Here is a 16,875-nt window from a genome sequence, read left to right as displayed (position 1 = left end):
TTAGTAGGTTTAAAACAAATAAAAGGAAGTTCTTCTTCATGCAGCGCACAGTCAACTTGTGGAACTCCTTGCCTGAGGAGGTTGTGAAGGCTAGGACTATAACAATGTTTAAAAGGGAACTGGATAAATTCATGGTGGCTAAGTCCAAAAATGGCTATTAGCGAGGATGGGTAAGAATGGTGTCCCTAGCCTCTGTTTGTCAGAGGATGGAGATGGATGGCAAGAGGAAGATCACTTGATCATTGCCTGTTAGGTTCACTCCCTCTTGGGCACCTGGCATTGGCCACTGTCGGTAGACAGATACTGGGCTAGATGGACCTTTGGTCTGACCCGGTACGGCCTTTCTTATGTTCTTATATTTTCCACTGCCCAGGAGACCCAGGCAGGGACTGATGTGCTGGAGATATGTTGGGAAAAGGAACTGTCTGAATTGCCAAGGCAGGAAGCCAACAATCTACAGCAACATCATTAACCACAAACTCAGTCTGAGCATGCTCCAGCCAGAAGGGAAATGGGCAGGGATTCTCGCTGTTCAGCCATGGCCACACATACAGAGATGCACAGCAGTGAGGGTGCTGGGCAAGCTGGTCTGAGCGAACAATTGGAAATGATCCTTCCGTTAGAACAGAACCAGAGTGTAGAAAGGCCCAGTGTTAAGTGGTTGAGGCTGAGGCCTTAGGAAGCTGGCCTACGATACCATAGGGATCTTTCTGTGGAGGTTTGATTCTTGCCAGCTAGGGGAAGCTGGTGTGTGGTGTCTTTGTGGCTGCACTTTCAGTGATGCAGGTTTCTCTATCCCGTTGTTCCAGGGTCATCCTACTAGATTGCCAGCTGCTTTTCAGCTGCAGTGTGGAGACTGTTTGTGTGTGTGGAGAGACAGTGTGTGTGTGTGTGTTGGGGGCAGTGATCCCCACCAGTGACCTGGGCCATCCTTTGGGCTCTCTGGTGAGAACTCTCAGCCTCCCATCCTCAGTTTCTACCCTGATTGGCTGAGCAGGGGGTTATTGCCAGAGAGGAGACTCAGGTCTTGTTGTTCTTTTTTAAGACCAAGTAAATAAGTCATAAGCAGTTGTATGTTTGATGAATTTGCTGCTTCTCTGCACTACTTGTCTCTGAGCAGTTCATGATTCTCTCTAACATTCCAGTTCTCCTAAAATACTGGCTGAATACTTACTGTGCACTGTTGCTGGTCTGGAGCTCATCTGAGAGCACTTTACTCAGATCATTCAATGTAGGAAATTTAAGATCCGATGCTTAGTTTGAAAATCAGGGCTCTTGGGTCTTATTCCCAACTCTGCCACTGATTATGCGACCTAAGACAAGTCAATTATCCTTTCTCATCCTTATCTTCTCCCTCTTTCAAGTAGGGATAATAATGATCCGCTCCTACCTACCTCACGGTGGGTGGAGATAGGGCCAACTCTAGGTTTTTTGCTGTCCCAAGCACCAACAAAAAAAAAAAATTGGCTGGCCCCACCCCAGCCCTGGGCTCCTCCCTGAATCTCCCTGCTGCCCCAGCCCTGGGCTCTGCCCCACACACCCGCACTCCATGCCATCCCAGCCCTGGGCTCTCCCCCACACACCCGCACCCCATGCCATCCCAGCCCTGGGCTCTCCCCCACACACACCAGCACCCTCTGCCACCCCAGCCTTGGGATCTTCCCCACACAGGCACCCCGTGCTGCCCCAGCTCTGGGCTCCCCCGGCCCACTTGCACCCTCCTTCCACCCCAGCCCTGGGTCACTGGTAACTTGCTCCCAGAGTGGGTCATTCAGCAGGAATTTTGGATGTGCACAGAACACAGACAGGATTGGTTCCCATATGCTTACAGAACTGCAGTAACATGGAAAATTTCCAGCTTGTGTGATTAAAGGATATCTGGATGCATATTATAAGACTGTCCTACAGAAATGAGGAAACGTTGAGGTGCCTTTATTATTCTTATGTTCCATTCTTTGTTTCTATGGGCAATTTGCCAATGCAATATCACTGTTATCCTTTTAAACAAATAAAACTATAAAACAAACAAACAAAGGCAATGGCTGTTGAAAATAGCAATTCCAGTCCTAAAAACCACTGGGAAGCATTTCTTGCTCTAGTTTATCCAACTTTTTCTACAGCAAATTACAGTGAATCAGTATATTTGATTTGGGAGAAATGAAGTAACAGCTGCCCAAATTGAGCTTCAGCACTCCTGAATTTTGAGGGTGTTCAAATCTGGAAGGCAGGTGCTAGATTCCCTTTCTGAATATTAGCTAAATCTGGAAAGGAAAAGTGAATTTCTGCTTCGATGGCTCAGAAGTGGAAATCCTCTACGTGCCTGGTACTGTATCTAAAGCTGCCCAGGTCCAGTAGAGCCTCTCCTCCCTTACTCTTAAATTCTAGTGGGATCCACGTACCTCCCTTGCTAGGATTCAGATAAAGAGGGGAACTGTCCATTTAGTCCACCCAATTCCTTCCTTGGGGGCTGCAAGGTGAGGTCACACCAGTATCTCTAATCCAGTCTGGGGATGTCTTCTGAAGGGGATATCTAGGGCAAAGCCTTCTACAACTTGGGCACACTCGTTCCCATTCACAGTGCCACCCCGCTCTAGCAGTGAGCTCTCCATTGACAGCAAGCTGCAGCTTGAGGTTTCAGCTACCGTACTCCCTCCCCCTCCCTTTCCTGTTGATAGCGGCCAAGGGAATGCTGAGAAATGTAGTTTTTTTCCTGCTCCAGAGCTGGCTCTATAGGCAGGGAGCTAACCAAGGAACTACAGCTCCCAGGGCCCCCTGTTGGTTCTCAGCTCCCAGGCTGGATCCCTGCTGGCTGCCGCCCCTGCAAATGGGCTGCTCCAAGCACCTGCTTGCTTTGCTGGTGCCTAGAGTCGCCCCTGCCTCCACCCATCCTGCACTCCCACCCTGTGCCCCAGCCTGGAGCCTGCACCCAGCACCCAAACTCCATTCCAGAGCCCAACCTCTCAACCATCCCACACTCCAAACCCCTGCCCCAACCCAGGGCCTGCACCCCAGACCTCCTCGCCCGACCCAAACTCCTTGCAGAGCCTGAGGCAGGTGAGGGGCAGACTTCGTCGGGGAGGGCTCTGTGCTGTAATATAGTGACTCCTTGGGTCTTTGAATGAGGCTTTATACTTGGGGTGGGGGGGTGAGGAGGCAAGCAGTGAGTCGGTGGATGGAGAGGGGCAAATCTCCCAGATTCAAAATCTGTGACTGTGTCTGTTGGTCCTTCTAGCTGCTTTTCTCTGGGCTGGGGGTTGTTCCCACAGGAAGGTGTTTGCTTCTTATCCCCGAGGCCATCAGTATGTCTGCTCTTCTCTAGTCAGCCCACTTGCCAAGCTTGATTGTCCTTGGTTGGGCTGCCAGCCCCTCCAAGGATTGCAGCTGTCTGGAGGTACTGCCCTCCACGCCGTGCTCAGTCACACCTCATTCATGCAACAGGGCAGTTGATTACCAAGTGGGGGGGAGATCTTATTCTACTTCTAGCAAAAAGACACTTTTCTTTTACCGTAATTACACTACCTTAGGGGCCCGCTATAACATATTACCAAGGTTCAATACAAAGTCATATACAAGTTATACAAAATGCATAATGCAGAGATTTATCTACAACCGCATTGATTGACTGCATTGATTGACTGTGCAGTAATATAGTGACCCTGGTCTTTGAATGAGGCTTCATACTTGCCTCATTAATGCAGAGAAGCAGCAAAATCCATCAAACATATAAGTGGTTATGACTTATTTACTTGGTCTTAAAAGAGAACAAAAGGCCTTGAGTCTCCTCCCTGTCATTAACCCCCTGCACTGTACAAAGACTGAATGGCCCATCCCAGTTGTGGATGTACTGCAGAGACTTGATTTGAACCTGCAGTTTATTCCATCACTGCTACAAGCCTGAACCAAGAACTTTGCCAAAGTACAAGTTTTGCCCAGGGCACCATTTCCCCTAACGCTGATTTTCATATTAACCATCAGATCTTGAATTTCATACATTGAATGACCTCAATAAAGTGCTCTCAGATGAGCTCCAGACCAACAAGTATGCACAGTAAGTATTCAGCTAGTGTTTTAGGAGAACTGCAATGTTAGAGAGAATCATGAACTGCTCAGAGACAATTAATGCAGAGAAGCAGCAAAATCCATCAAACATATAAGTGGTTATGACTTATTTACTTGGACTTAAAAGAGAACAAAAAGGCCTTGAGTCTCCTCCCTGTCATTAACCCCCTGCTCAGACAATCAGGATATAGACTGAGGATGGGAGGCTGAGGGGTCTCACCAGAGAGCTCAAAGGATGGCCCAGGTCACTGGCGGGGATCACTGCCCCAGCACTACTGCAGCTCCACAGTTTGGGGTGGACCTCCCACAGTGAGAGCTGCCGAGCACTCCCCCACAAAACACACACACACACACACACACACACCCTCTCCTGGTGTTAGCAGGGGAACTGGAGAAAGGAGAAAAGAAGCAAGAGAGGAAGAGAAAGGAGGGATGGATGGAGGAAAAGGTGAAACAAAAAGGACAAACCCGAATGTCCTCAGTGATTCTAAGGGACAAGATCCCAGGTTTGGAATAAAATTCTGCCTCCTTAAGATCATGTTTTCCATGAATTCAACTGTCACCAGATGGATCAGACTGAACAGTTTCAAACCTCGAGGAGACTCTTACCTTCTAAACAGGGTCGGCTGTTTTCAAGTAAAATCACTAAAAGGGAAGGAGAAAACTCGAAAGAGGTTCCTCCTGGCGCTCAGGTACGTGAACCACAATACTCCCCCAGTCCTCAAAGAGAGACCTGGAGAAGGAGACTTGCTGAAGCAAAGCCACAGGGTCTCTGAGGTTTCCCTGGCCCCTCGCCCCTGTCCTGCCTGGCTGATGTCAGCATCTCTCTGTGAGGTCACCACCTCCCCACCACCTTTGGCCAATAGTCTGAGGTCCTGCAAAAGGCCTTTGTGATGTCACTGCCACACCCTCCCTTGCTGGGCTAATGTCCTGCCCCTGGCCAGGCACTTTGGAGGTTTGAGCTACTCCCTGTGGATCACCCCACTCAAGGAGCATTCGTTCTAGGAAGCAAGCCGGCTAGACAGGAAAACGTCAGACGCTGCTGCTCCCAATGCTACATTCAGTTCTAAATAAATTAGTCCACTTTATTGCCAGAAGAGACCATTAGAGCATCTAATCTGACCCCTGCATATCACAGGCCTCCTGTATTACACACTAGCTACTTTTGGGGTAAACACATTCCAGAAAGGCATCCAGTCATCATGAAATGACGTCACGAGACGGAGAATCCACCACTTTCCTTGGTAGCTTGTTCCTGTGGTGAATCATCCTCGCTGTTGAATATTTGTGCCTTAATTGTAATATGAATTTGTCTCTTTTCACCTTAGGACCCGGCGAGGTGGGAGTGTGCCAGACCTTGGGCTGCAGCCCAAGCCGGAACTTCTACATGACAATTAAACAGCCCCACAGCCTGAGCCGTGTGGGCCCAAGTCAGTGGTACGGGCCAGCCACCGGTGTGTAACAAGTTTGCGTGGAGAATTTGCGGCAATACTGGGAACTGAACCCAGATTGTTTCAATTCTTGCCTCCCCCCTTAACCGCAAGCCCAGCGTGTGTGTGTACAGCGTTGTTTTGGTCTGTGTTTGCCTTGCATTGGCTTCCAACGGAGGCTGTGGAATTTCCTTCATTGGAGGTTTTTAAGACCAGGTTAGAGATACGCCAGTCTGCGAATGTCTAGGGATACTTGGTCCTGCCTCAGCACAGCGGGCTGGAGTAGATGACTTCTCAAGATCCCTTCCAGGCCTACATTGAAATAATTCTCTTTTTTGCTGCGTCATGTTCTACGCTGAGCTGTTTTGCATGGTGCCATTTGGAACTGTGATCGCACCATGTTGTGTAGCAGATTTATGGTGAATTGTTTTGCCTCAGCTTGTTTTCCATTGTGTACTTTTGTCCTAGGATGTCATAGTTCGCATCGTGTTGCTTTCTTTTCCTTTGTATTGTCATTTTATGCTGTGGAGTGTAGGTTGTGTTTTTTTTCCCCCTGAATTTGCCTGACATTATGTTGTGGTGAGTTTTATTCTGTATGTTGTGTTTTATATGTATATATTGCATAGCATCCTAGAAATGTAGGGCTAGATAGGACCTCAAGATGTCATCAAGTCCAGCTTTCTCTGCTGAGGCAGGAACAAGTATATGTAGATTATCTCTGACAGAGCTTTGTCCTATTTGTTCTTTAAAACTTCCAGGGAAAGAGACTCCCCAGCCCCCTTGTAAGACTGTTCCAGAGCTGAACTGCCTTAGCTCTGGGGACACCCACACAGATTTTAGTGGTGAGCAGCTCTGGAGAGAGAGGAGACCCGAGTGAGTGGGCAGTTTGATAAAGAGACTAAAGTTGGGAGGAGAAACATTGACGTGTCCAAGGTCACCCAGGCTGTCTGTGACTGAGCTAGAAATAGGTTCTAGTGCCACCGTACTGCTGTTTCTGAAGGTCTCTGCCACACTGCTGTTTTAGGCACTGGTGCAAACCCTTAGTGTAGACAGAATTTACACTAGTGCACTCTGGCACTGGTGCACCATGTCCCAGTTTGAAGGTTTGGGGTGGGGAGAGGGGCTGTGACCTCCCTGAGGCCTGAGGCTCACTGAACAGTGCAGATGGTAACGGAGGGGCAGCACTGAGTGCTGGAGGTATGAGCCAGGAGCACAGCCCCACAGGACTGGACACTGAATTCTCCTGACCCAGGGGACACACCCCCAGCGAGGTGGTTTGTCCATGGATGTGCAGGCTGTCTTGGCAGAGCAGCTCATTTGCAATCTCTGCACAGCTCTTCCTACAGTGTGCACTGGGGACCTTTCCAAGCTGCGAGTGACGGGGCTCGGGAGTTAACAGGATCTGTTCCTGGCTCTGTCATGGACCTGTTTAGTGACCTTGGGGAAGTCACAGCTCCTCTCTCTGTAACACTGTCTTCAGTGACTCGAGAGCACTAGCACCAGCCTCAGGCAGACTGGTGAGAAGCAGGGCACAAACCCCAAATTGGGTGTGAGGTCTGTATGGAGATTTCACCAACCAAGTATCCAGTGTAAACGCTTCAGGCATTGTAACAGCATTAACATGGAATCACAGACAGTCCTCTTGGGTGATCCCATATATCTCACCACGCAGGTGAGCTCACCTTTGTGACAGGTGGTCCCTTACTCCAGGGTTCCCAACCTTTTCTTTCTGAGCCTCCCCACCCCCACTCCCACACACGCTATAAAAACTCTACTGCCCATGTGGGCCACAATAACTGGTTTTCTGCATATAAAATCCAGGGCTGGCGTTAGGGGTAGCAAGCAGGGCAACTGCCTGCGGCCCCATGCCACAGGGCCCCCCGCAAAGCTACATTGCTTAGGCTTTGGCTTCAGCCCTGGTGATGGGGCTCAGGGCCCTGGACTTCAGCCCCATGCGCTGGGACTTCAGCTTTCTGCCCTGGGACTCAGTGAGTCTAATGCCAGCTTTGCTTGGCAGCCCCCTGAAAGCTGCTCACGTCCCCCCAGGGGGGCCCTGGTTGAGAACCACTGCCTTACAGCACGAATCACAGCAATGTTCAAGTTACTGCCAGTCCCAAAGGACCCGTCACTTCCTTAGGTCAATTAAATCTTAGATCTTCCAACAAAGACACTTGTAGCCAGTCCTGTCATAACCTGTATTAAGACTTATTTAAAAGGAAACGAGAGTTGTTAACAAAGTTAAAGCAGGTAATCCTATAGATGCAGATGAGTTGCAGTCTTAAATTTCAAAGGTAATAGAAGCTTCTGTAATAAGCAAGCTCTACATATTCTTTAGGACTAACCCAGGCTAAGCAGCTGGGGATCTCTTGCTTATGCCTAGAAACTTCCCCCCCCCCAGAGTCCAGGCAGCATACAGACAATCAGTTCCTTCTCTATGGGGTTTTTCATCCCCTTCCTACCATGTGCTCTGAGCAGCAAACTCAGCTAATGGGAAGTGAAGAGCACAACAACAGTCTCGTGTCTTCTTTAACATCCCATAATAGTCTCTCTGGTGTTGATGGACCTTTCCTGCCAGGCATTCTGTTGCCAATCAGCACTTCACATAGGTAAAGTCTCTCTCCTGTCTGGTGATTTACAGAGCCACAGAGGCTCACAATGCAACTAGTCAGATGTTAACTCAGGCAGCAACTTACAAGCATTCAATAAAGTCTAAACACAAAACACATTCTTATGTTCACAGTCTGTATGAGGAGTATCTACTCATTTGGACTCACTGGGGAGCCACAGAAAGAAACAAGGTGTGCTGAGGCAAGAAGGCCCAGTCTCAGAGCCCCCAGGGTCACTCTTCCCAAAAGCTAAAACTAGGCCCAGCCCATGAAAGGGGCACTCCCAGGAGAGACTGTGTAAAGGCTGGAGCATCAAATAACTTAGTTAATCTGAGAGAGCTGCCTTGGGGACAATGACAGGGAGAAACCCCAGAGTGACTTCTTTGATTCTGCTCATCTCTGGCCTTTGGTTCATAGAATCACAGAACTGGAAGGGACCTTGAGAGGTAGCTAGTCCAGTCCCCTGCACTCAAGGCAGGATGAAGTATTATCTAGACCAGGAGTGGCCAACCTGAGCCTGAGAAAGAGCCAGAATTTACCAATATACATTGCTAAAGAATCATCAGCTCCCACCCCCTGCTCCCAGTGCCTCCCACCCATGGGAAGCCACACTAATCAGCACCCCCCCCCCTCCTCGCACTCCCCGATCAGCTGCTCATGCTATGCAAGACACTCGGTGGGGGGGATGGGGGGATGGAGCGTGGGCACTGCAGGCTCAGGGAAGGGGTGGAGTGGGGGCAGGGCCTGTAGCTGAGTAGTGAACTACCATAAGTGGACTACTTTGGATTTGTCTTCATTGAATTTCATCCTATATTCTCCAGTTTGTCCAGATCATTTTGAATTGTAATTCTAGCCTCCAAAGCACTTGCAGCCCCCCCCCCCCCCCAGCTTGGTATCATCTACAAACTGTATAAGTGTAACAGAGAGACTCTGCTACTGGGAGGGTTTCACTATGTCTAGGAGGGTTACACCCTGGTGGGAGGGGGCTAAGCCTGTACTGGAATAAGGTCATTTTGTGCTACACAGTGTGGCAGAACCTAGAATGTCCATTACCAGGGAAAAATGCTGGGGGGAATTGACATGTGGAAAGGACAGAAACCCTGTCTGAATTCTCTCATTTTGCCCTTCTTGCCCTGGCAGGCTACAGAATAATGTCCACCTTTCACCCTAAATCATCCCCTCCTCCCAGTAGGAAGGAAACGGCTGCAATGGGGCTCAGGTAAGGGATTATCAGGACGCTGGTGGTGGGTTCTGCTTGGAGGGAGAGGAGAAGTAAATGTATAGGAGGGTGGGAGCTGCTAGAGGTAGTGGGAGGCAGGAACTGTCTAGGGTGTGGAATGGGAGGGGAAATGATGTGACAAACCTGCTGAGACTTGTGTACTCTAGGGTGTGATGGGCTGTCACTCCAGGGGTGCAGTCTGGGGGGCTTCTGGGAAACACTGTCCCTCTAACCCTCAAACTGGGTTGGCCCTTCTCACACTGCCAGCCTCTCCAGGCCCTGTTATTACCCAACAGGACAGCAGGTGGCACCACACATCCAACTAAGCTACCTGAGTGCGTTACCTAAGCCACTCAAAGACAGATAGAAGACAAAAGCCAATTTCCCAGCCATAAGTGGTAGCAAACAGATCAAAGCAGATTACTTAACAAATAACCAAAAACTCAAACTAAGCTTAACATACTATCTGGATAGAATTTGAATTAGCAGTTTCTCACCCTGACTGATGATACAAGCAGTCCACCAAGTTTCCATACACAAGCTAAAAATCCCTTTACCCTGGGACCAGCAGTTCCCCCAGTTCAGTCTTTCTTCCTCAGGTGTTTCCAGGAGTTCTCTTGTGTGGGGAATGAGGCCAAGAAATGATGTCACACTCCACCTTATGTAGCTTTTCCATATTGCGGGAACCATTTGTTCCAAACTTGTTTCCCAGTCCAGTTTGTGGAAAAATACAGGTACCAAAATGGAGTTTGTTGTCATGTGGTCTGCTCACATGCCCTAGCATGCCCTGCTGAGTCATAGTAGCCATGGCTCATAGGCTAGCTGAAAAATTCACAAGAGGGCTAAGCTCTTCCACGGTCCATTGTCTTTCTTGATGAGCCATGAACACTGTCTGGCTTCTTTGTTGTACCTGAAAGGCTTGTTGTGAGTGTTACCCAGAGTAAACACATTTGAAATACAGATACAGAGTCAATATCCATAACTTCAGTTACGAACATGATACATGCACACAAATAGGACAGTCATATTCAGCAAATCATAACTTTTCCAATGACACTGAACATGACGCATCTTGCACAAAATGCAACATAATTATGTCCTAATCATTTTATAATCATACCACTATGCTGAATGTGTGGTGTAGTGTCAGGGCCTAATTTCAAGGCACAGGAGTTGGGAATGCAACTTCCACTCTTTGTGGAACAGGAAATAACCCTCCAGCCAGGGCTGGGAAAACTTCCCGGACTCCCAGTGCTGGAGCCTGAATCTTCTGACACTTCATTAGTTACCACGAACCCCAATCTTTGTGGCAACTGCAAACTTTATCAATGATGATTTTATATTCTCTTCCAGGTCATTGATAAGAATGTTAAATAGCACAGGCCAAGAACCAATCCTTGTGGGAACCCCCTAGAAAGAAATCTACTCAAGCATGGTTCCCCATTTACAATCATAGTTTTTAATCTGTTTAATGTATGCTGTGTTTATTTTGTATCTTTCTAGTTTTCTAGTCAAAATATTGTGCTGAACCAAGTCATATGCCTTACAGAAGTCTAGGTAATGTTTTCACCTCTCAGCTCATCAATACTATTAGCTGCAACCAAACTTTTGATCTCACCCAATAAGGATATCCAGTTAGATTGATTGGATCTGTTGTCTCTGAACCTTTGTTAATTGGTACTAATTATATTACCCTCCTTTACCTCTTTATTATTTAAATCCATATTCGCTGCTCTATTATCTTGCCCAGTATCGGACTAACACTCTTGTAATTAGCTGGGTCATCTCTTTTACACTTTTTAAATATTGGCACAGCATTAGCTTTATTCCATTCTTCTGGAATTTCCCCATTGGTCCAAGTCCTAATTAAAATCAACATTAACAGTCCTCCACCAGGTCTTTCAAAACTCTTAATACAAGTTATCTGGACCTGCTTATTTAAATATGTCTAACTGTAATAGCTGCTCTTAACATCCTCGTGAGTTATTGTTGGGATGGAAAGACTGTCGTTGTCAACGTCTTATATGATTAAATCATCTGTTTTTCTCCAACTTCAGGAGTGAAATATTTATTGAACACTTTTACCTCTTCTGTATTATTTTTGATAATACTGCCATTTCCATCTAGTAATTTACCACTACCATTGTTAGGGATTAATTTTGTACTTAATATACTTTTTTTAAACTTCCTTCTTATTTTCATTAAGTGGTCATTGATTTCTGATAGCTTCCCTTACCAATTTTCTACAATTCTGACTTTCTAACTTATATTCTTTACTGTTGACTTCCCCTTTCTTCCATATATTTTATTTGGAGATTCCTACCAGGGAGCCACCATCAGGGTCCAGAGACAGCCCCATCTCCTATATCAAGCCCTGGCTAGTAGCTATGTGATAAATGTGATGACTCTGCCTCTCTCTGTCAGCTGGGAGACACAAGGTTCTCTCTTTCCACCCTCTGATGCCTCCTGGCTGCTCTAAGCAAGGTGGGGTGGGACTCTGTTAACATGTGCCTCCTGGAGCTCCCATTTACCTGGTGCTGCTGTTCCGTGAATAGTGGGGTTGTGAGTGGGGCAGCAGGTACTGAGTGTTGGACTCTTGCTCTTTCAGGGGCCGGTGACCTTCGAGGAGGTGGCTGTGTATTTCACCAGGGAAGAGTGGGTTCTGCTGGACCCCACTCAGAGAGCCCTCTACAGGGATGTCATGCAGGAGAACTATGAGACGGTGGTCTTGCTGGGTAAGGAGTCCTGTCGCCTGGGTTATTAGAAGCTTTGGGGTCTCTAAAGAACCTGAGTAGTAATAACTGTATACCTTTATTCATCATACAAGTTTTGCAGGTTTTCTTGCCCCCCTTTTTTTGCCTTATCTCCCACACGCTAGTATCATTTTTGGACATGTGCCTTTTGGTGCCGTCAGTCATTTTAAAATTGGATTTAATATATCCTTATTGGCTATATTAATCACTGTAGCTTTCATGCCTTTTCCTCATTTTAAGAGGAAAATATGCCTCCTGTAGAATTCAAAATTGAGTAAATATGTGTATGACTCATGCATGGTTTGTGTGACAGTGAGATGAGCTCTTTTAGGAGAGCGTGTAATGTTGCCATTCAGGATCCCATGGGTGAAGGGATAAGAGAGCCATGGGAGGGGCGGAGAAGAGGGGGGAGTAGATAATTCTGGGGTGCCAGGACATGGGGAGGGTGTGTGCAGGGTTAGAGCTAGAAGCAGCAGGGAGGTAGGAGGTAGTGAGAGATGAGGAGAAAATACAAGAAGCTCCCAAGGTGCCGGGAAGTGGTGCCGGCTGAGAGTAATGGGAAGAAGGGGAGGAGTGTGGAGGAAGGGCACCTGGGAAGTGGGCTGGGTGGGTCATTGGGAGGAGGAGATGTTTGAAAATCTAGAGGTGTGGGGGATCCCAGACCTTTAACCCTCAATCCCCACTGAAGCCTTATTGCTTTAGAGCCTACACTCCAGTTTTATTTCTGTTCAGTTTCACTTCTTTTTACATTTTTCCCCCCAAATATCATTATTTTAACATTTGACCTCCCTCTCCCACTCATAACCCCTCTCCCCATATAACCTCCCCATGTCTATGCTCAGTGACCCTGGCCACTGATCCTGAGTCCTTGCTGCATTCCTCCCTGTGACGATGCGGTTCTGGAGGGACCCAACTGAGAGTGTCAAATCAGGACCAGTTGCTCAAACAGGGCAGTCACAGCCCTAGGCTGGGGTTTTTCCACCTCTAAGGCAAACCAAACCAGCCAGACAAAGAGGACTTTGGTTTCACCCCACTGGCTAACCACAAGTCACACAAGCAATTCCCTTAGACACTCCAGTCTCCCAGTATCACCACCAGTGCCACTCGTCCTGGGGATGAATGGTTATGAAAACCAACACCCCAATAAAAGAAAACGGTTCTCTCGATCCCAAAGGACCAAGCCCCAGACCCAGGTCAATATACACATCAGATCTTACCCACAAATCACACTGTTGCCAATCCTTTAGAATCTAAAATCTAAAGGTTTATTCATAAAGGAAAAAAGGTAGAGATGAGAGCTAGAATTGGTTAAATGGAATCAATTACATTCAGTAATGGCAAAGTTCTTAGTTCAGGCTTGTAGCAGTGATGGCATAAACTGCAGGTTCAAATCAAGTCTCTGGAGTACATCCCCCGCTGGGATGGGTCATCAGTCCTTTGTGCAGAGCTTCAGTTTGTAGCAAAGTCCCTCCAGAGGTAAGAAGCAGGATTGTAGACCAGATGGAGATGAGGCATCAGCCTTAGATAGGCTTTTCCAGGTGTAAGAACCTCTTTGTCCTTACTGTGGAAAATTACAGCAAAATGGAGTCTGGAGTCACATGGGCCAGTCCTGCATACTTTGCTGAGTCACAAGGCGTGTCTGCCTTCTCTCCATGGGTCAATTGTGTAGCTGATGGTCCTTAATGGGCCATCAAGCAAGCTGGGCAGAGCTAACACCAACTTGTCTGGGATGTTTCCCAGAAGCACAGCACCAACTTGAAATACAGACAGTATAGAGCCAATATACATAACTTCAACTAAAATGACACATGCACACAGACAGCATAATCATAACCAGCCACCCATAACCTGGTCTTAGACACCTTATATGACCCCCTTTACCTAAGATTTGGTGCCACTACAGGACCTTGGTTGCAAACCATGTTCTATATGGTCCCAGTTTATACCAATAACGTCACACTCCCTCCCATAGCAGGGCCGCTACCCAGACACAAATCGGCACTTTGTTGATGATGTCACTGGGTGGTTGTGTAGCCCGTACAATTGTTACACCTATAAGATTACATATTCCGAAGCCCTTCACACCACTCTGGCTTATCTCTATACACCCATACAGTCTGTTCCCCAGTGTTCCCTTCCCAGCTCTGATGCTGCAGAGCATTTACCCCCGTCCTCCTTCCCAGCCTTGCCTGTGTCCCTGTTCCTGTTCCCCCCACTTAATAAACATGATTCCAATTTCCCTTCCCCCTCCTGTTTGACCCCAGTTTATATAGTCATATTCTCAGCTACACCTAGCACGATTGATTGTACAGAAGAGAGAAACAATTAGAGAACCAAACAGATAAACAACAGAAAAGTCAGGGCCATAAAGATAGAACAATACAGAAATGAGAGTTTCGCAGTCAGAGCCATTGATAAGTGATTTCTTGCCAGACAGGATGCTGTCAAACTAAGTTTCTTTTATCCATCTTAAGATCTGTTTCTTTATCTGGTGGTGATGGGCATCATACAGACAGGATCGTCTTCCTAACAGCCTAATAGCACCTTATTTCAGTGTGACTGGTTTGGGATGAGAGGATGTGACCCTTCACTTCCCAGCTAATGGCTGCCCCTGCTGCTTAGCCAAAGTCCTTAGCCTAAGAAAAAGGCCTCAGCCTATCCTAGTGAGAGAAGACCCATACACAGGCAGACTGAGATTTTAAAGTGCTCTCAGATGAGCTCCAGACCAACAAGTATGCACAGTAATTATTCAGCCAGTATTTTAGGAGAACTGCAATGTTAGATTTCAGAGTAGCAGCCGTGTTAGTCTGTATCCGCAAAAAAAACAGGAGTACTTGTGGCACCTTAAAGACTAACAAATTTATTTAAGCATGAGCTTTCGTGAGCTACAGCTCCGAAGAAGTGAGCTGTAGCTCACGAAAGCTCATGCTTAAATAAATTTGTTAGTCTTTAAGGTGCCACAAGTACTCCTGTTTTTTTTGCAATGTTAGAGAGAATCATGAACTGCTCAGAGACAATTAATGCAGAGAAGCAGCAAAATCCATCAAACATATAAGTGGTTATGACTTATTTACTTGGTCTTCAAAGAGAACAAAAAGGCCTTGAGTCTCCTCCCTGTCATTAACCTCCTGCTCAGCCAATCAGGGTAGAGACTGAGGACGGGAGGCTGAGGGGTCTCACCAGAAAGCTCAAAGGATGGCCCAGGTCACTGGCGGGGATCACTGCCCCAGCACTACTGCAGCCCCTCAGTTTGGGGTGGACCTCCCACAGTGAGAGCTGCCGAGCACTCCCCCGCAACACACACACACACACACACACACACACCCTCTCCTGGTGGGGTCGGGCAGGGCAGCGTCTGTGGTTTACATTCTGCATTGCCTGGTGCTGAGCCATTGCACAATCCCCAGTCACGCCGCACAGCACACCTCAAGAGGCGGTGGGGGGGCCAAGCAGATGATCCAGAACGAAGGGGGAGAGGAAATGTGGCTGGGGGGAGGAAAGGTCTTGGGCTGCACTGGGGAGTGCAGAGCAGGTGACCCCAGAAACCTGCAGCACCCGAGGCCGCGCCCCGCCCGGGCGCGCTGCGGCCTGGGATTGAATCCCGCTCGCGGCCAGGGGGCCCCAGCCCCGGGAGCCGCGGAGGGGTGCGCGGCTCAGTCCCGCGGCGGCACCAGTGGGACTCCCGCCCGGCGCTGCTGGGGGCTCGAAGCGGGGCGCCGGCGGCCGGGGTGGGGCAGGTCCGAGGCGCTGAGGCGGGACGGTGAGTGGCGGCTCCGCACGGGCTGGGGCTCAGACCCCAGTGCCAGGCGTCAGGCCCAGCCTGCCGCGCCCTGCCCCGGGAGCCGGGCTGGGGCGGGGGCATAGGGCAGAGGCAGCGGAGTGAAGGGCTTCACCCCCTGCGGGGCCTGGGGGCAGCAGCAGGTGGGGCAGGGGCTGAGCTGCTGGGGAGCAGCCCCACGAGCGGCCTGGGGCGCGGGGCGGGCAAGGTCCCGTCCCGTGTGCGCAGGGACCGAGGGGCAGAGTCAAGCTGTGCGTTGTCCGGCAGTTCCGGGGCTGCAGCCTCTTCGCGCCCACGGGCACTTCGTGACCCTCAGAGCAGCCCTGGATCTGCCGTGGCCCCTCCCCGAGGCCCTGCCCTGCTCACGCCGGCCCCCTCCCTCCCCCACCCTCACTCACTGTCACCAGGCGGGGGGGGGGCAGGCTCTGGGCTGGGTTAACATGGGGGCAAATAAAATCAGGACATGTCCCTGTGGGGAGGGGGTTTCAGTTGTTGCTAAAGGTGGGGGAAGCCCTCAGTCTCTGTCTGATTGTGTGTGTCTCTCTCTCCTCAGGAGATTGGCGTTGAGTTTCCTGGGTGAGACGCTGCTGATTCAGAAAAGGATTAGACATTTATATGGACCATATCATCTAAACTTCGCTGGTATACAAAATGTAGAAGGGATATAAATCCTTATGCTTCAGGATATAAGCCTACCACCAACTGATAGGGGTCAGGAAGAAACTTCTCCTATGGGCAGGTTAATCCATAATTGTTTGATATTGTGTTTCTCAGACTTTCCTCTGAGGCAGCTGGGCCTGTGACTTGCCCTGAAAACTAGATCATTGGTGGGCCTTTATATTATGGGGCTGATCATTTTTGTTTTATGGTAGTGTTTAGATGTGCCAACCAAAATTCAGGGTCCCATTACAAAAACATAGTAAGAGATTGTCCTGTGCCTCAAATACAATCTAAACAAATAGACAAGATAGGCAAACAGTAGGATAAAGTATTATTAACCTCCATTTATAGATGGGGAACTGAGGCAGAG

The sequence above is a fragment of the Mauremys reevesii genome, unplaced genomic scaffold (genome assembly GCF_016161935.1).
Source record: "Mauremys reevesii isolate NIE-2019 unplaced genomic scaffold, ASM1616193v1 Contig112, whole genome shotgun sequence".
In the NCBI taxonomy this organism is placed as follows: domain Eukaryota; kingdom Metazoa; phylum Chordata; order Testudines; family Geoemydidae; genus Mauremys; species Mauremys reevesii.
Note: the sequence above shows the minus strand (reverse complement) of the source record.